This window comes from Doryrhamphus excisus, chromosome 3 (assembly GCF_030265055.1).
Source record: "Doryrhamphus excisus isolate RoL2022-K1 chromosome 3, RoL_Dexc_1.0, whole genome shotgun sequence".
In the NCBI taxonomy this organism is placed as follows: Eukaryota; Metazoa; Chordata; class Actinopteri; order Syngnathiformes; family Syngnathidae; genus Doryrhamphus; species Doryrhamphus excisus.
Window position 1 is genome coordinate 12534610 of NC_080468.1, and position 21125 is coordinate 12555734.

Here is a 21125-nt window from a genome sequence, read left to right on the forward strand (position 1 = left end):
GCACATCACTACTAAGCAGTGGCATGAGGTAATGTGAATGAGGCGTTGTGTCACTACGCCAGAAAAGTAGTTCTTCTATGTTACCACCTACAATAACTTAACATAACGTAACTTAACTTAATGGTTTCATTTCATTTGAACATGCATCAGATTACAATTGAATGCATCACATAATCAGTTCACAGTTCCACATGTCCAAAAGGAGTAGGAAGAAGCAAAGCTTATTAAATCCTACCCCTCCATCTGGTACTTTTACAATCAGTAACTGTTACATTTGTTCACTTCCTGCTTTCATAATATAGTTGAAGTTTTTTTTCTTTTGTCACGTACCGAAGTACTTGGTGATATGACCATCCAATGACATAATGGGTACCATAGTAAGTGTCAATATAGTGATATGTATAGCACATCATGACTGGTTCAAGACTCTTCATCCTTGTATTTAGCAAACATCAACTGCTTGTATTGTTTCTTAAATTGGCTCATCGTTGTGCATTGTTTGAGGGTCTTACTCAATCCATTCCATAGTTTGATTCCACATACTGAAATGCTATGGCTTTTTAACGTAGTCCTAGCATATAAGTGTTTTATTTAAATGTAGTTCTTCCTGAGATCATATTTCTCCTCTCTTGTAGAGAAGTATTGGATGACATTTTTAGCTAATTAGTTATTTTTAGCCTTATGCATTATTTTAGCTGTTTGAAGATGAACTATATCAGCAAGTTGAAGTATTTGTGATTTTAGAAATAAGGAGTTAGTATGTTCTCTGTAGGCGGCATTATGAATTATCCTTACTGACCTTTTTTGCAGTACATTTAGCGAGTCAATATTGCTTTTATAGTTATTACCCCATATTTCCACACAATAAGTAAGATATGGTAGAACCAGAGAGCAATAAAGAGTGTGGAGTGATTTTGCTAAAAATTTTGCTTTGTTCAATATTGAAATATTTCTGGCCACCTTATGTTTTATATATTTGTAATATGAGGTTTCCAGCCCATATTTTCCATCTATTGTGATCCCCAGAAATGTAATTTATTTTCCTTCCCCCTTTCAATGTCTACACAGTCTATTTGTATTTCAATATGCATGTCACGTGATGTAAACGGAACATTGTAGCCGTTATTTGTAGAGGGCTTTATAAGTGGAATAGATGTGTCCCATTAAATGCATTGTTAGCTACCTCGTGCTAGCTGTTCTTCATTCTTTAGAATGCCCAAAAGGATTGTGAATGACGGTTTCTTTCCTCTCCGTTGTTCCATCACCTGCATCACATTAGGTCCCCTCATTTGTGTTGCCACTCACTCCCTTCCATTTTTTTTTTTTCTGTTCCAACCTGTCCGGTTCTGTTGTGGATAATGAAAGCCCATCAAGAAGAGATCAAGATGAACATTAAAGCAGTCACAGCTTGACAAGAAAATAAGACCCATCCATCAAAGACCTTGGCTACTTACAAAACATGTCAGTGAGACCCCGCAGGTCCTCCACAACCAGTCGGACTCTCTTATTTCTGGACACTGAACTGAATCACCACATCAGACAGCTGGATATCAAATCACAGAGAGAGAAAAAAAAGATCTTAACTTTGCTGACCAGTTTGTGTCCCCCTCAGAGGTCATCTCATGAAAGTCTTCATCCTCCGTATCGCGACATCAGCTCCATTGCAGGGATGGCGATGGCTTTAAGGCACGTGGGCAGGTGAATGGAACCTATGGGCTTCATTGTCACCTCCTGTGTCAGAGATAAGGTAATATTTATACAGTTTTGTCCTACATGGTGACGCGCGCTACTGTCCGACAACTTCATCTCGATATCATTGTGGTTAATAAATCACTGGCGCTTTTTAAAAAGGCAGACATAGGAAATGTATAAGAAGAGAAAAGACAATTACATCCTTTTCTACAAATCAATTCAAGGGCAACATCACAAATCAATAATGAGGGTAATGATGCGGTATATTAGGTTTGGCTATCCACGAATCGGGCCTGATGGTTATTGGAAGGTCATTAAAAGGCGAGCATATTTCAAAATCACATTTATGAATCGTTTCCTTAAAGTCAATACTTCGTTATGAGAAAATGTTAATACTGCCCCGGTGGAGACGTATTGCATCAGCGATGGATTTGAAAAAGCGGCACTGCACTCAACCGCCGTATCCTGGCTAAACAACAGCTTCATCACAAAAGGGAAAGCAATGCATTTGTTAGGGAAGTGGTGCAAATTAAAAACAGCTCCAAATGAATTTCCCCTGTAATGTGATTTGTTGCGTGCCGCACAGCAAAATTGCAAACCGGAGTCAGATGCAGTGTAGCATTGCATTTGAATATATATTACATATGACTGGCAAATGAATAAGGTGTCTAATTTTGGGGGGCTAGAAGATTAAGCTTTGTAAAAAAAAAAATAAGTGATTTAAAATGCATGATGTTACTAAAATATTATAACTTATGTAACCACTGGATTTTTTTTGTTTTTGTTTTTCTTCTATGATTAACTTATCATTAACACCATACAGTAATCCCTCTTTTATCAAGGTTAATTGGTTCAAGGAGTCAAAGTTAATCAAATATTCTCATAGTTAGAGCATAGAAAACCTGTTTATGACTTATAAAAACAGGTTTTAACATTATTACAGCCCTGTTGTGGTGAAATAACACCTCAATCGTTACTTTTACACTCATGTTATTCTGTGCTAGCTAACACAGCAAGCTAGTTAGCTAACAGTTAGCCTCTCCAGTGTATTTATTCTAAACATAATAAAGGTTAAGGAGGACAAATGAGACAACACCTAGTCAATCAAATATTCTCATAGTTAGAGCATTAAAAAACCTGTTTATGACTTTCTATATACAGGCTTTAACATTATTACAGCCCTGCAGTCATGAAATAACACCCCAATATTCACTTTTACACTCCTGTTATTCTATGCTAGCAAAGCCGGCGCGAGAACAGCAAGCTAGTGAGCTTTAGCCTCTCCAGTGTTTTTATTCTAAACTTAATAAAGGTTAAGGAGGACAAATAAGACAAAACACGGCTCTTGTGTTGTTTTTCAATATTTTTTGACTAATAATAGACGATATGTGTCGCTTCGAACTAGCCAAAAATGCACAATGACAAACAAACCATATGTAATCGTACTGGACTCTAAGTCACATTTTTGGGGGGTACATTTTTTTAATAATAATAAAATTGAGTCAACATAACTAGTTGATTTTTAGCATCAGAATATGATATTGATGGAGTTTGTGTTCCATCTTTCTCAGTCATCTTTATACGTTGCTATTAACTTTGTAAAGTTTCAGTGATGCAGGAGTGATAGGAGATGGCTATCAGTGTGAAAAAAAAACACATAAGTCGCTTCGGAGTATAAGTCCCAGGACTAGTCAAACCATGAAAAAAAGTGAGTCCGGAAAATACTGTAATTATTATTTGAAAAAACACAATATAGTGACCGATATAGTGGGGGAGTACTGTCTTGATATATGTTCAACTATATACTACTATGGCTTCGTACAGTGGTTCCCATACTCCAGAACAAGTCGCTTCGGAGTATAAGTCCCTGGACTAGCCAAACCATGAAAAAAAGTGAGTCCGGAAAGTACTGTAATTATTATTTGAAAAAACACAATATAGTGAGCAATATAGTGGGGGAGTACTGTTGTTGTGTTATGTTCAACTATATACTGCTATGGCTTTGTACAGAGTTTCCCATACTCCAGAACGTTTTCATCATAATGTAACACAACAGTTTATTGTCTCTGTGGGGAAGCACAGATTGTATTGTCTGTCCTAATATGAAATGACAGATAATATTTCTTTATGACCGTGGAAATTATTTATTCAATGTTTCCACGTACACCCTGCAATTTGCAATTAGGTAGGCTATAAATCTAATAAAATACGATGCAATGTTTTGAATTAGAACTCATAATCTCATCAATAAAACTGGATCTCTACGGAGACCATAAATACTGCCATGCCTACGATCATAAAAATAATAATAAAATATAAAAAAATAGTAATTATACAAATTAAATGACATCAATATTTTTAAATAACACCAAATAGGCACTTTGGTACTATTCCCTTGGTCCCAATATACTACGTAGAAAGTAGCAGCAAAGTGCCAAAGCAATATTAAGTACTCGGAAGTACTCGGAAGGCACAGCAACCCTGGATCGTCTGACAAGACCACGCAACTAGTTCTGGAAAAATGTGTTCCTGTCTTGGTATCCTTAAGGAAAAAAACCTGATTGTCAAGGTTTGAATAGTCTTCACTCGATTCTTGCTCAAGGTGACTAAAGTCCGTGCCAGCCTGCGTCAGGATAATTAGCTGAAATGTGAGAGAAACATTTGCAACTCTTTGGCAGTGGACGAAAGGTTTCTGCTGCAGGAAGGAAAAGGGATCTTAAACTTTTGACTTTGATTCTAATTTTATCTAGACTCACTTAATACGCTTAAAGCAACATGATCTCTCTGCTTTACTTTCAAATTACAGCTTAAATTCATTCGGAAGGTCAATGTTGGATACGATCCTGTCATTCGCGAATCTTTTGGAGTGGAAGGTTCCGGACAAAAAAAAAAAAAAGCAAACTTGAGCAAGGTGCTAAAGAGATTCAAACCCTTGATCTCCTGTCTGTGTGGCTGAGAGGCTGACCACTGTTTGTTTTAATGATTAAGAACATCTAGTCGGGCTGCACGGTGGTCAAGTGGTTAGCGTGCAGGCCTCGCAGCTAGGAAACCATGGTTCAATTCCACCCTCGGCCATCTCTGTGTGGAGTTTGCATGTTCTCCCCGTGCATGCGTGGGTTTTCTATGGGTACTCCGGTTTCCTCCCACATTCCAAAAACCTAATTATGCATTTTTGGCCTAGTGCGACTTGGACTCCAGAGCGACTTATAGTCCAGAAAATACGGTATTTATTCAAAGTGTCTGATTTGCTTTGATAGAAGAAAATATGTTGCAAATGCTTCCACATGATTCAGAAACAAACTATTCATGCCTATGCTCTCCATCTTGGCCTCAGCAGGGCTTGCTACCTTCTGGTTTCTGCTGCCTGATTACAGTCACAGGAGCTCAAGTGCCATTGGCTGAACGTGAACACCTGCAGACTATAAATGCCGAGAAGAGCAGGCTCTTTTTCCTTCTTGCTTATGTTCAGTTTAGCTCGAGCTGGGAGTCACCGGGAGTCTGATTACACCTTTTTGTTTCTTGCTGAAACTTTGTTATATTTTGTCCAAGGATTGTGACAACAGCCGCATTAAAATTCTGATATGTAGCATCGGTGGCATTTTTATATGCTATGGGTTCCGCTCAGCCGTTATATTTTTATGCGACTGCAACATTTCAAGGAATCCGACAAAGACTTTAAAAGCAGTTTCTGAGATATTACGGAAAATAAACTCAATAAAACTTCTTCTTTTTGAGCTTGTGGCCGTTTTTCTGACTTAAAAATGTTCTAAAAGTGGCTTTAAAAATTACATTGATTAGTGTGCAGTTGGCGCAGACCTCACAGCTAAGAGACCAGGGTTCAATTCCACCCTCGGCCATCTCTGTGTGGAGTTTGCATGTTCTCCCCGTGCATGCGTGGTTTTTCTCCGGGTACTCCGGTTTCCTCCCACATTCCAAAAACATGCTAGGTTAATTGGCGACTCCAAATTGTCCATAGGTATGAATGTGAGTGTGAATGGTTGTTTGTCTATATGTGCCCTGTGATTGGCTGGCGACCAGTCCAGGGTGTTACCCCGCCTCTCGCCCAAAGACAGCTGGGATAGGCTCCAGCACCCCCCCGCGACCCTTGTGAGGAAAAGCGGTAGAAAATGAATGAATGAATGAAGGCGGGGGCATCAAACTAGTGTCCTGCGGGCCACATTTGGTGTTTGAGACCCCTGGTTTAGACAATCCCACGGTTGAGTACCTGAGCTGAGTTTAGGTTGCAGTCCTGCAACTTTTTGGCTGTGATAATCCCGGAACCACAGCATGTATACACAGCACCATTCATCACTGCCAGGCTAAAGGCCACAAGCTATTAGTTAGGAAGCACTCACCCCCTTCCATACCAATACTCACCAATGAGAACACAAGCTGTGCGGACCTTTTTAGTTCATGTCGTCGTACAAAAGCCTTCCTTTTTTATCCGTGAGGGTCGAAGTTTCATACAAGTAAAAAATGCATGTCTTTAACCCATTAGAAGAATAACCTTCTCACCATTTGAGCTTGGCCATGCATTCATGTGTAATTAAATATCCAGCATAATTGGTTAAGAGATAGATTAAAGCCAATTAATCATCTTGTCTGGTATTTGTATATTTCCTACAAAGAGACCTTTGTGTCTCAGCTTATTGGGGCAGCCAAGCAAATTATATCTTTCTTCCTGCAAGCTCCTCTATCGTTGTTCCTGTCAACGTGGAAAAAACAACCAATGAAGATATACGGCCGGTATTAGATTTTGCGATGTGAAGCCATACATCAAAATAAGTATGACACTTTGAATAAAGAGAGGTGAAAGGTGATATTGTATAATTACAGCGATCAGTAAAATGAGGTGGAAGTGGTAATTCTTGTGAGCGGTGAACCGGCAGTCACCCTGAAAAGGAAAAGTGGGGGTAGAAACCCGCAGCTCCTTCTTGCCTCGCTTATTATCTATTCAGGTCTGTTTCTTCCCCCCGCATTATTAATTATCTTCAGTAAATTGGCTAGAAGCGGCGGAGGTGGAGATGGAGACATGCGAGGTGAGAGCGGGGATCTTTCTGTCCCGTCAACTCAAAAGCTGAGTGTGAAGGTCTGTTGGCTGTAACTGCATTGATTGATACCAATTAGGGTGGACATGCGACACAAATTAGGTGATTTAACTGACAACCCGGCTCTATCAATCTTTGTCACGTCGCTAAAACACAGGATTTGAACCCTGAAGAAAAAGTTACAGCATGAGGCGCAACAAGAGATAAGTATATATATATATATATATTTATAAATATGCCTTTCTTTGTCCCTCAGTGGGGAAATTTTGCACAGCAGAGTACAGAATCAGTTAAGCAGTACAAAATACACAATATAGAAAAATAAACAATATAAACAACCCAAGTATTAACAAAATCAACAGTTTTACCCAGAGTTATATACAAATACCCATGTATGTATGCATGTATCTACCCAGAAAAAAATAATTACGTTTGATTAATGTTCATGTTAAAGGTTAAATAACTGTTAATAGTTATCCTCCCTATCCGTGTGGAAGTGGTAAGTTTTTGGCTATTTAAGTTTAAAGAACATAACTTGAAGGCTACCGTTTAGGTCGCTAGCGCTCTAGTTTGTGAGTTAGCATGTGTCTCAAGACCCTGCAGTTGGATAAAAAGAAAAATATATATCTATATAAAACATGTCCCGAGTTTAATTATAAAATATTAGCAAGATTGAATTTGATCTTTTAATGTTTAAATTTATCCCGGGTGAAGTTCTTTCAGCGAATGCTGAGATATGACGTAACATGCAGCTTGAGACGTTCTTCAGTTTTTTTTTTAAATGGAGGCGAGCAATCGGCACTGGACTGCTGCGGAAAGTTTGTTTTTGATTCAAACTAAATTTCAAGACTGGAACGAACGGAAAAAACGACAATATGGAGTTATTCCAACAAGTGAAAGAAAAACTCGGGGAAGTCGGTATCACGTGATGTTGGTGTTTACGTTTTACTGCGCATGCCCCATTGACTATTCTGGTTGATTATAGCGGCGCATGTAGACCAGAGATTGGAATATTACTTTCCATGTATACCAATGTTTTTTCGGAAAAGTCATTGGAAAAGATTCCATTCGGAAAGAGGAAAAAGTCCTTGTGTAAATATGGCTATTAAGAGAATGATGAAGAGGTCGTCGATCAAACATCACTTTATTGCAGCATTTCTCAAATAGTGGGGCGGGCCCCTCTGTTATGGTTATGTCCGATTTAGCTCACGAACTGGACATTTTGAGTTTTTTTTTTTTAGAGTTCATTTAGTAGTATTATCCTCATTGGCGTACAACTTGATCCTATTAAGCTTAATCTAATACCTCATGTAGCCAACCAGAATATGAAAAGCACCTTTCATCATGATGCAGTACATTTTTAATTAGATTGTGCACTGAATGTTGTGACACAGCACTGTTAATAAATCCTTAAAAGAATTCAGCCCAATGGAGAAAGCAACGTGTGTGTGTGATGGTTTAGATTTATTCATGCGTTGCTGTAAAACAAGTGGCGCATGTGCAATAAAATGTAATCACTTGTGATATAATTTACGATTAAACGATCTTTTCAGTATCCCATTATCGCCACCAGACCTGCGTGCATATTCATCCGATACAGAGCCGACCTGAGAAATGCAAATAAACTCAACTATTTTATTCCATCGTTATTTTAGGAATAGAGCCGTTGTATAGAGACTATGTATGGATTCTGAACATAATGAGTCCCAGTGACAAAGATGTCATATAATTAGTTTAGTCAGTAACATAATCAGGTCAAATGATTTTGAGTGACATAAAATGTCCTGAGTTGAACTCGGAGGTTGAACAGATTAGAAGTCCCCTCCCTTACCTCTGCCATAATTTGACACACGATATGTTATGCTATGGATCTTACGTTCCTTCTACACACAATGACGTGGAAAAGTCTTTGCCCCCTTCTTAATTTCTTATTCTTTTGCATATCCAAACCAACCATAACAAAGACATTGGGCAAAAACAACTAGCATGGCAGAGTTCCAAGACCAAAACCACCACTGAACAAAAAGAACATTAAGAGCGGTCTCAATTTTGCCAGAAAATATCTTGATGATCCCCAAGATCTTGGGTTTGATGAGACAAAAGTTAGCTACTTTTTGAATGGTGTGTGTTCCATTACATCTAAGGTAAAATTAATGCTGCATTTCAGAAAAAAACCTACAGTAAAATATGGTGGTGGTAGTGTGATGGCCTAGGGTTGTTTTGTTGCTTCAGGACCTGAAAGACTTGCTGTGATAAATGGAACCATGAATTCTGATAAAGGAGAATGTCCGACCATCTGTTGGTGACCTCAGCAGTAAAATATGGTGGTGGTAGTGTGATGGCCTAGGGTTGTTTTGTTGCTTCAGGACCTGGAAGACTTGCTGTGATAAATGGAATCATGAATTATGATAAAGGAGAATATCCGGCTGTTGGTGACCTCAAGCTGAAACCAACTTGGGTTCTTCAGTGGGACAAAAATGAATGAATGAATAATTCCTTTGTCACACATGTTGTCGGTCTCTCCGTCTCTCTTTCCTCATCTGGCAGTTGTGTAGCCACTCAAATTGATTTCAGAATTGACTGCACGACGGTAGAGTGGGTAGCGGTTAGCAGGCCTCACAGCTAGGAGACCGGAGTTCAATCCCATTCTCGGCCATCTCTCTGTGAGGAGTTTGCATGTTCTCCCCGTGCATGCATGGGTTTTCTCCGGGTACTCCGGTTTCCTCCCACATTCCAAAAACTTGCTAGGTTAATTAGCGACTCCAAATTGTCCATAGGTATGAATGTGAGTGTGAATGGTTGTTTGTCTATATATGGCCACCAGTCCAGGGTGTACCCCGCCTCTCGCCCGAAGACAGCTGGGATAGGCTCCAGCACCCCGCCCCCCCGTGACCCTTGTGAGGATAATCGGTAGAAAATGAATGAATGAATATACATTGCGACTCCTTGTTAGACATACTTCTCCCAATACATTGATCTTGCAGACGTGTAGTTCTGTTAACAGTATTGACGCGGGTTTGCTTGAAAGACAAAGAAGTGCAATTACGTTGGAGCACAACTCTTCCAAAAGGCGCTAACTGACAGGGTTAGCTATAATGAGGACCTATAGGGAGGCGTTAGCGAGATGGACAAACTATTCATTCCTCAAAGTAATGGCCTTTTTATTTATTCAGCACCACAGTCGTTTGGGGGCGTATTGTCGAGGGTGTGTTCGGGCCCCAGGTTTGGGAGCCACCGATTTTCTATTCTCGGTGTTTGTGCAGTACATTACACAGAGATATAAGGAAGGATATACTGTTTTCATTTTTCTACACACTGGTGCCTATACGTTGAAAAATATATATATGTTGTCACGGCGACTCGGTTGTTGTTATTAGTCCTTTCATCCCGCAAGAGCATGGCAGCAGATGATGGGATCTTGACTAACTGCTGCAATTGAGCAAGCAGGCGATTTGTTATCTGTGCAGACGTTCTGATGCCTTTCAGTAGATTTAGTAAAGCATCCCTTCAGGGCGTACCTTGAGCACTCACAAGAAGAGATTTATACACACATATATATATATATATATATATATATATACAGTATGGACTGTGTTCTTTTCCTCACATGAAATGAATACCGGATTAAAAACTCGCCTTTGGTTGCCAGATTTACTGCTACTGGAAACGGACGGGGACATTGATGTTTTCATTCAGCACATCAAAGATTAGAGTGAATTTCCTATTCAGCTCTTTCCAAGGTAGCTGACCTCCACACCTTCAGCTCAGCGTGCTTCACGGAGGGGGTGATGTAGTGGACATCAGAGAGGGATCGCATTGAGCAAGGCGAATGGGAAAGAAAAGCTGTCTAAATGCAATAAACGGTCGCCGAAACGCGTGTTCTCACGAGCGCTTTTGTTTCTCAACAGGGTTTGCGGCTTAAGGCGGATCGATAGTTCATTTAAGTTGAACATCCCGACATCTTTAGGAGGACAAACTCTGTGGGATGGCTTGCGCATCGATGAAACCGCATGCAATTCGTACTCCATTCAGTATTATTTTGGGTAACATCGGACAATATTTTTTTCATACATCATAACATTTATTGTGTAAACTGTCGTGGTCCACACAGAACTGTTAGAGTTGACTAGAATGATATAATACAAGTACGGTAGACAACGCTAACGCTGTTAAACGCACTAGTTAAACACATAATGAGCTTCCCTACGGGTATAACTTATACGAGTATAAGTCGCACAAGCCCAAAAATGTATAATTAGGTCAAAAAAAACAAACATAAGTCGCACTAGAGTATGAGTCGAATTTTTTGCAGGTAATTTATTTTAACTACTTGACCAAAACAGACATTACGTCCTCTTGGAAGGCAAGTTCTAACAATAAAATAATAGACAATAGGTTGAATAGGTGTAAGATATGCTAACATATGCTAAGATATGCTATTCGGCTAACAAAAAATAAACATGAACAGAAAAAGTGTCCAGTGTTTATGTAAGTCACTCTGGAGTATAAGTGGCAGGAACAGCCAACCTATGAAAAAAAGTGCGACTTATAGTCCGGAAAATACGGTTATCGTAAATTACATAGCCAAAACTGTGCTTTGCTTGCAGGACCATAATTTACGGCCCGTGGAACTGTTGGAAAATGGCGTTAGAGCTGACTAGAATGATACAATACAAGTACGGTAGACTTAATCAACGCTAACGCTGTTAAACGCACTAGTTAAACACATAGTGAGCTTCCCTACGGAGAATTTTCTGGACTATAAGTGACCCCAGAGTATAAGTCGCACAAGCCCAAAAATGTATAATTAGGTCGAAAAAAACAAACATAAGTCGCACTAGAGTATACATAAGTCAAATTTTTTGCAGGTAATTTATTTGAACTACTTGACCAAAACAGACATTACGTCCTCTTGGAAGGCAAGTGCTAACAATAAAATAATAGCTAACAGGTTGAATAGGTGTAAGATATGCTAACACAATGGTTATTCAGCTAACAAAAAATAAACATGAACAGAAAAGGTGTCCAGTGTTTATGTAAGTCACTCTGGCGTATAAGTGGCAGGAACAGCCAACCTATGAAAAAAAGTGCGACTTATAGTCCGGAAAATACGGTTATCGTAAATTACATGTCCAAAACTGTGCTTTGCTTGCAGGACCATAATTTACGGCCCGTGGAACTGTTGGAAAATGGCGTTAGAGCTGACTAGAATGATACAATACAAGTACGGTAGACTTAGACAACGCTAACGCTGTTAAACGCACTAGTTAAACACTAACACATGATCACATACTGATCCAGTCAGGAGAGAGTAACGCCCCTGCGTGGGTGGGACTCAAGGATCGCATATCAGAGTAGCCACTTCCGGTTTCCGACTTTAAGTGTTTCTGCTTGATCGCTTCTTGGGAAAATCAAACTCAGACGTTCCTGAAAACAATCTGTTCCGGGACACCTTCGGTCAACCTTAACTCATTCATTCCTAAAGACGTATTTAGACATGTTTTATGTTTTTCCATGAGAGAGGCACAAAGAGGTGATGATGCAACTCTACAATAGAAGATATCATGTGTGATGCAGTTTTAAGACGATAAAAAGAACCACAAGGTGGCAGAACTCGGCCTGCATCTCTCTCGTTGAAATAAATGTTGCACAGCAAACAGGAAGTGAAAAGTTATTTGCCATGTTGCGCAATGCCAGTTAGACATTGTAGGAAAATTTTATCATGTGCACACACATACGTAGCTGCAAATGTGAAAATTGTAAATAGTTCATAGTTATATTTGTTAAAATATATATATATAGTTTTTTTATTTTATTTTTTGCAATTGTGAGTCATAATATGAGATGAAGTGATGATTGAGATAAGATGTCATAATTATGACTTAAAAACTCAAAATTATGAGAGGAACAAATCATAATTATGAGAGTCATGATTATGTGATAAAAGTCAACATAATTATGACATCAGAAAAAATATATATAACCAGATTGTTTATTCTTGACAACAATACTCAATACAGACGTCCGGGCTTATCTGCAGTCCCTGTATGCCTACAAGTAAGCGGGTCTTAGGTTTCAAATAGAGGATAAGGGAATCTTAAAGAACCAAATTATAGAATGAGAACCAGATTGTGAATTCCTGACAACAATACCTAATAATACAGACGTACGGGCTTATCTGCAGTCCCTGTATGCCTATGAGTAAGCGGGTCTTATTACAGCGCAGCTGCAAAAAAGCACCCTTCCTTTCCCTGCGTACCCGATGTTTCCACCTTTGGGTGCGTGTATAAGAATCTTTTGTCTGTATTTGTGAGACTATGTGTTTGTTTTAGCTTATATCTTTAGCTAGCACAATTGAGCAAAATACCTTCAGACGCTAGATGCAGAGGCCTGAGCCCCCCCCCCCAAAAAACCCAGTCATTAAGTACAACAAAGCCAACAAAGGAGGGAGAGAAGAGACTGTCAAGCTCAGCAGAAACAGCTACAAGTATTCGGTTTTAAAGGGGAACTGCGTATTTATGCCGTCCATTGTTAGCTAGCTCATATTAACTCATTTTCTGGTGTTATAATGCACAGAAAAGTGAAAGAAATATGTGTTAATGGAAAAATAAGGATTGGGAATGATGGGCAAAACTTACAAAGAGGGTCAAATGGGGGGGGGCTAGTGGTTAACATCCAGATTTCGGGTCGCTGCCCATACACTAAATCGTTGTTTCGCAAGACATCTAGCAGAGTAAAATCTTTAATACCACAAAGCAGCTTTCAGCTTGAAACAATAACAGTTTTGCTGTGTAATTAGTCCTGATTGGCTATTGTCCTCAGCACACTAATTGGCCCACTCTAACGATGCTCCAAGCCGTCTTAAAATGTCCATGCAAAGCACGGCTATTAATCTTGAGGAGTCACATTTTTCGGGCACACCGCTGCTGCGGCATCAACGTACCTCAGTTGAATATTGTCAGCTCGGGGCTTATTTTTAATTGCCCCGTTGCACACTCAGGTGGATTGCAGTCATTTCCTTTCAGTGGGTATCGGGTGGGTAAATGCTTAGAGAGGCACTTGAATCCATGTTTTAGCTGAAGTGCATTAAAGGGAGCAACACACGCGTCGTATATCACACATACAAAAACACGGGGATGAATTTGACTGCCAAAATGCAGGGTAATACAGTACGTATACACAGGCTCACCAGGAGGTGAACAAACTTTTGCAACAAAGCATCAGAGGTTTTCTTGGACAATAATAGGGTTCCAAAACTGGCCTGAATGCTTATTATGAAGCATCACTTTTAGTGAGATGTACATTTAAATATATAAAATCACCATGCTAATTGCTAGCGTGTATATGGGATATCCAATGTAAATTAGCATCGGGCTAGCGCATTTGTTTTAAAGCATTTCCACGTACGTACAGTCCCTGTAAGTCCTGTTTGCCGTTAAAAATTTGTGCCATAATTGTGTCTCGGTTAGAGTACTATCTAGTACAATTTAATTTAATTTAATTTAATTTAATTTAAATACACTGTGTAATTTCATCTGGAGTGTTAATATTTCTGTTGCTTCCTAGTTTCAAATCTTAATTTCAACTTTTTATCTCCAAATCATGACTTAATTTTGACTTTGATCACATAATCATGACTCTCATAATTATGATTTGGATCTGTTTCTCTCATAATTTTTATGTCATAATTATGACATTTTATCTCATAATCATCACTTCATCTCATATTATGACTCATAATTGCATTTTTTATTACATAATTATGACTTTTTAATGTGTAGTCAACATTTTATCAATGTTTTATCTCAGAATTATGACTTTTAATGTCATCATTTTGACTTTTTCCTCATAGTTATGACATTTTATCTTATAATCATCACTTTATTTCATAATTTTGACTCATAATTGCAACTTTTTATGTCATCATTGCAACTTCTTATCTCATGATTTTAACTTATCTTATAATTATTACTTTTTAACACATCATTTCAACATTTTATCTCAGAATGATAACTTTTAATGTCAAAATTTTGACTTTTTATCACCTAATTACTCTCATAATTATGATTTGGATATGTTGATTTCATAATTTTGACTTCATCTCATAATTATGACATTTTATCTTATCATATCTTTATCTCATAATTACAACTTTTTATCTCATAATTATTATTTTTTTAATGCATCGTTTTATTTTATTTTAATGCAACATTTTATTTCAAAATTATGACTTTTTATGTCATAATTTAGACTTTTTAGTTATTTGTTTATCTAATAATTTCAACATTTTATCTCATGATTTTGACTTTTTATCTCAGAATGATGACTTTGGATGTCATCATTGTTATCACGTAGCCATGACTATTTCATAATTATGACTTTTATCTCATAATTAGGACATTTTATTGCATAATCATCTCTCATAATTCTCATAATTATTTTTATATGTCATAATTTCACCTTTTTATGTCAGAATTTTTGCAAATTTATCAAAACATGTCTGTCAAAGTGAAAGTGATTAAGTGTATCTTTTCAAAAAATCTGTTTTTTCCCTTTTTTATGTTGGGAACTGATATTTTCCTGAAACTTAACTATGTTCTACTGCTAATTAATAATAATTAATAATAGAAACAAACTTTCTGATGAAACACGAGGGTTTAATCTTTCTTTTGGTAGGTTTAAACATAATAGGTTAGAACACAATATCATGTGTACCTTGAAAAATCAGTAAAAAATACCAGCATTGGTTTTATGCTGTTTCATATACACATTGTTTTATAATACCTTACATGCGGCTTCATGCTTAGTTTACTTTACTTTATTCCATTCCTCAAGTCTCAAATTAGACAATCAAACCATTTCATTCTGCCTCCATTATTGACGCGAACGTTTGATTTGGTTCAACGTTTCTGTGGAATCAAAAGAGGAGGACTTTAAAAAAAAAAGCTCTAATTGCTGCAGCTGCTGTCATTAAAATAATAGATTGGAAACAGCCGTGAACTGGGACGTTGGTGATCATACAGCAGGTGGAACTCAAATCAAGATGGTCTTGTTAGACATAATTGTGCCGCCGTTAAAAATCCAATGTTCACAAACTGATAAACAGCACTACCCTGTGGTGACTTTGTAGTACTACATCCCCTTTGTAATGATGCTGATATTGACGGCTATGCTGTCCAAATTGTCGCCTTATCGCTATTCATTTCGCTATGGATATATTCCACGTGTTCTCTTTGGATTATCTGGGAAAATCAGGCCTACGTTTGGTGTATAAATAAGCAGTTTTATGTCTCAAGTCGGCCTAAACTGACAGGATGGTAAATCCACCCTGCTTGAAATTGCACAGCATCTCCTCTGTAGGGGACCTGCATATATATCTCGTCATATTTTGTTTCTGGATCATACTCGTTGCAAGGGATTGTAGTAGATACACACTCTTTTGTCTTTCCTTGTATATTATACACTATTTGTAAATATGCATTGTCTCTTAAAAATTATCCTTAAAGATCATGAAACAGACAAGTCTAATTTTGAGCTACTGTAGTGTAGTGGTTAGCATTCCTGACATTGGAATGGACACTCTTGGTTCAAATCCCCTGTAGTCAAACAAAACTTTCGCCTTTGACACATGGTATGATTATGATTTTCTTATTTCATAATTAGAACGCTTTATATAAGAATTTAGACTTTTCATCTCATAATTGTGACTTTGTCTCATAATGATGACATCATTTCACCGTCTTATGTCATAATTATGGCTTACCATCGAGATGTTTCTTTACTTTCAGTGGCGGAAAATGTACAACTTTGTCGTAAATCTATGATTTTTTTCGCTTGTAAATTTATGACTTTATTCTCATAAATATACGCCTTTTTCTCATTAATTTATGACTTTAATGTATGGCTTTTTCTCTTGTAAATGTATGACTTTATTCTCCTAAATTTACGACTTTTTTCTTATAAATTTATGACTTTTTTCTCCTAAATTTATGACTTAATTCTCGTAAATTTATGATTTGATTATCGGAAATATACAACTTTTTTTTGCAAATTTACTACTTTATTCTCGTACATTTATGGATTTTTCTCTTTTAAATGTATTACTTTGTTCGCCTAAATAAAAAAAAAGACTTTTTTCTTTTTTCATAAATTTACAAGAATTAAGTCATAAACTTATGATTTGATTATCGGAAATATACAACTTTTTTTCTTGTAAATTTACGACTTTATTCTCGTACATTTATGACTTCTTCTCTTTTAAATGTACTATATTCGCCAAAATTTACGACTTTTTTTCTCATAATTTTAAGATTTATTTTTTGTAAATTGTTTGTTTCGTAAGCTTTATTCTCGTAACTTTACAACAGTTTCTCTCCTAAATGTCGACTTTATTCTCATAAATGTATTACTTTTTCTCATAAATGACAGACTTGATTCTTGTAAATTTACAACTTTATTCTCCTAAATTTATTGACTTTTTTCTAATAAATTTATGACTTAATTCTCGTAAATTTATGATTTGATTATCGGAAATATACACCTTTTTTCTTGTAAATGTATTACTTTATTCGACAAAATTTTTGACTTTTTTCTCATAAATTTCTGACTTCATTCTCATTAATTGTTTGACTCGTAAATGTATAAATGTATTCCCGTAACTTTACAACGTTTTCTCTCCTAAATTTATGAATTTATAAGTCTATTACTTTTTCTCGTAATTGACCGACTTGATTCTTGTAAATTTACAACTTTATTTTCCTAAATTTATGACTTAATTCTCGTAAATTTATGATTTGATTATCTCAAATAAATAACTCTTTTTTTCTAAATTTACGACTTTATTCTTGTACATTTATGACTTTTTCTATTTTAAATGGATTACTTTATTCGCCTAAATTCATCCTAATTTAATAATTCGCCCCCTAATTTGACTTAATTTTGATAAATTGTTTGTCTCGTAAACTTTATTCTTGTAACTTTACAACTGTTTCTCTCCTAATGTACAACTTTATGTTTTCGCTCCTAAATGTACGACTTTATTCTCATAAATGTATTAGTTTTTCTTGTAAATGTCCGACTTGATTCTTGTAAATTTACATTTTTTTCCCCAGTTCCCTTATCCAATTTAGTGTTGCGACTGCAAGCCAAATAAAGCCTGTGAGAGCTTAGCCTGAAGACTAAAGTCATAGCGATCTGAGAAATAAATAAAGCGCTAAATCGATGGCTAATTCTCTCAGGATTGGTCACAATGACTGATCAATTTGCTGATTGTTAAAAAAAAAGTATGCACACCACAATACAGTTTGTGTCGAGAATGGTCCAGTTACGTGACAAACGCTAAACGCAACCATCGACCATCAAAGCTTCAGTCAGGGGCTGAAATCTTTACAGCATCGGCATACGCGGGTTAGTGAGGCTGCGTAATGACGCACGCCCCAGGCTCACCTCTCGATGTCGCGGGGATAGTCCAAACGATGTCATCACTAAGAAAAAATCACCATCAGCTGTCATTTATCAAAAGTTTCCATGCCTAAAGCCAAACAAAGTGAGTCCCATATGATGTAGTTAGCATACATCAGGAAGAGGATCTAATTGGTGTGCAGAAAGGAGGAACAGGAAGTTGGAAAAATAACACTCACATGCGATTTCACGGCCATAAATATGCCATGACAGGTCATCAAGCGCGGTTAAAGAACGTCTCCCAAGGACGGCGTTTAGCCGAACGGGACCATCCTGCATGTGATTGACGCCTGATTGAAACTCTGTGTGCTGAAGAGACATTCCCTCGGAGGAGCAGAAATGCGGATGACCTTTAACCCCAGCTGGAAAAGACAAACAGTGACGGATCGAAGGCGGCAGAGGAGGATCGAAGGCGGCAGCGATGGGATCTATCAATCACCCGGCCTGGAGAAATATTGGTTGTTATAAAAGGTGACAGTGACCGAGCCTGTGGGGGGTTGGCGGGAATGCCACAACGTGCCTCAGGAGCGAAAGACGGCAATATCTTATATCCAAGGGGGTCTCCGACACAATCTGGAATTCTTGCTGACATCGCAGCTCACCTTTTGTAAAATATCATAGTCAAACTTGGAAAAACATCACGGGGAAACTTACTAGAAAGAAGCTGTTTGGATTCAAGTCTTAAAATACTTCTTAAAAGCGGTCGAGTGGTTAGCGTGCAGACCTCACAGCTAGGAGACCAGGGTTCGATTCCACCCTCGACCGTCTCTGTGTGGAGATTTGCGTGGGTTTTCTCCGGGTACTCCGGTTTCCTCCCACATTCCAAAAACATGCTAGGTTAATTAGCGACTCCAAATTGTCCATAGGTATGAATGTGAGTGTGAATGGTTGTTTGTCTATATGTGCCCTGTGATTGGCTGGCCACCAGTCCAGAGTGTACCCCACCTCTCGCCCGAAGACAGCTGGGATAGGCTCCAGCACCCTACCCCCCGCAACCCTGGTGAGGAAAAGCGGTAGAAAATGAATGAATGAAAAATAATCCTGTACAATAACTGTGCAATTAACCATGCAATAAACCGTGCAATAAACACATTCCAAAAACATGCTAGGTTAATTGGCCACAGGTATGAATGTGAGTGTGAATGGTTGTTTGTCTATATGTGCCCTGTGATTGGCTGGCCACCAGTCCAGGGTGTACCCCGCCTCTCGCCCAAAGACAGCTGGGATAGGCTCCAGCACCCCCCGTGACCCTCGTGAGGATAAGCGGTAGAAAATGAATGAATGAGGAGAGCATTTTAAACCATTTTCGTACGTAGACGCTATCATGCTCAGTGTTAGCATGGTACCGTTAGCATGTTACCATAGATAGCATGCCAACATTTTCATAAGACTGATTGCCATCATGCTACTAGGTGTTACCATGCTAACATAATTGTACTGGCATTTTTAGCATTATTAGAGGCCGCCACTTATACAAACACTTAGCACTATTATGCTAAGTGTTGTTATGCTAACATGAATATACTAGCACTTTCATGAAAGTGAGCTTCTTAGTGCCACTATGCTAACATGCTAACATGCGTATACTAACACTTTGTGTAATGTGAACTTAAGCAGACAGCGCTATCGAACTGTGAATTTCTCTTGGAGATGAATTATCTAGCTATCCATCTATCTAGCTATCTAACCTGGTGCTAAATTTAGAATGTTAGCATGATAATAAACACATTTCGGCACATAGCTAATTTAAGCAATTAGCGCTATTATGCTAGGTGTTAGCATACCAAAATTAGCACGTTATTCTTTGAGTCAACACTACCATGTTATATTTTCATGGAATATAAACATATATATATTTTTTAACAAACGTGTTACACAATATTTTAGAAGTAACAAGACACATCATGTGTGTCTTTTGACTCAAATTTTGCAAGACAATTCTTGCAAAATTTCCATCATTTTATAATGCAAATTTACAGGAACAGGCACTTTGTAATGTGTCCGCATTTCTGACATCCTACCTTATATGTAGACACCCAAAGGCATATCCAGGATGGTTTTTACCTTGTCTTTAAACAACCAGGAGGTGCGGTACTAATCCAGGTGCTCTAAACGATGTGATACGAGTGTGATTCGCGTTTACACTGTTAATTATTACTGCAAAAACACTTCAGCTGTGCACTGGAAAACAGTTAGCTTAACCTTCCTCTTGTGTCAGCGTCGGCACCGACCCGTTTTACTATTTCAATGCATAAAAAGAATCACATAACATTTGTTTATTGCATCAAGGCTTTTTGACTTTGTCAGGACACTATATTTCAACAAAATAAAACCCCAAAAAATCATTTTTAAAATGGTCTGGTTGAAATTATGACCACTGTATTGTTAGGGTCGGTTCAAATCGAGGGGTATAGTCACAAAAAAAAGGCCTACAATGCCCACACCGGAAGTATTAAAACCAATATTTTCATAGATGAGGAAGCCTAAGAAGGTAACAAAGAGATAAGAAGCAAATTTGAAGGTAAATTATTGTTTTTTGTGTATTTTATAGCTGATTTAATACACGGGTCAAAACCGACCCGTTAACATAAAAGATGATACCAGTAAGCTAACACAAGAGGAAGGTTAAAGTGTGTGTTTTGGCGCCTGTTCCGCTGTGGAAGCAGAAAAAAAACTGCTGGGGTGTTCAGACTTAAAAGATCACGGTCAATGTCACCTTATACACGCGTTTCTTCTCCAGCTTTGTGATCATTCATTCCACGTCGGACATTCAGGTCCAATGTCATAACATTGAACACCTTTTGTTTGGGTTATTGGCCACCTAAACGTAGTAATTACTCCATGTCGCCATCTTGTGGTCAATATGAGAACGCTCCAAATAAGCTAATATCAATTCATTCATACAATAACATAATGACACCCTCG

General features: G+C 37.8%; 1 long non-coding RNA gene across 2 annotated transcripts; it reads right to left on the bottom strand.

Moving 5' to 3' along the window:
• Positions 1 to 1028: 1028 nt before the first annotated feature.
• LOC131125771 (uncharacterized) lies at positions 1029 to 21058 on the bottom strand. 2 transcript variants are annotated; one of them, XR_009129060.1, is made up of 4 exons: positions 20917 to 21058; positions 1594 to 1731; positions 1455 to 1522; positions 1029 to 1346 (listed from the first exon to the last, which is right to left on the bottom strand). It is a non-coding gene; the product is annotated as an uncharacterized LOC131125771 (long non-coding RNA). The 2 variants fall into 2 exon arrangements; XR_009129061.1 differs by having other exon boundaries at positions 20222 to 20990.
• Positions 21059 to 21125: the final 67 nt, after the last annotated feature.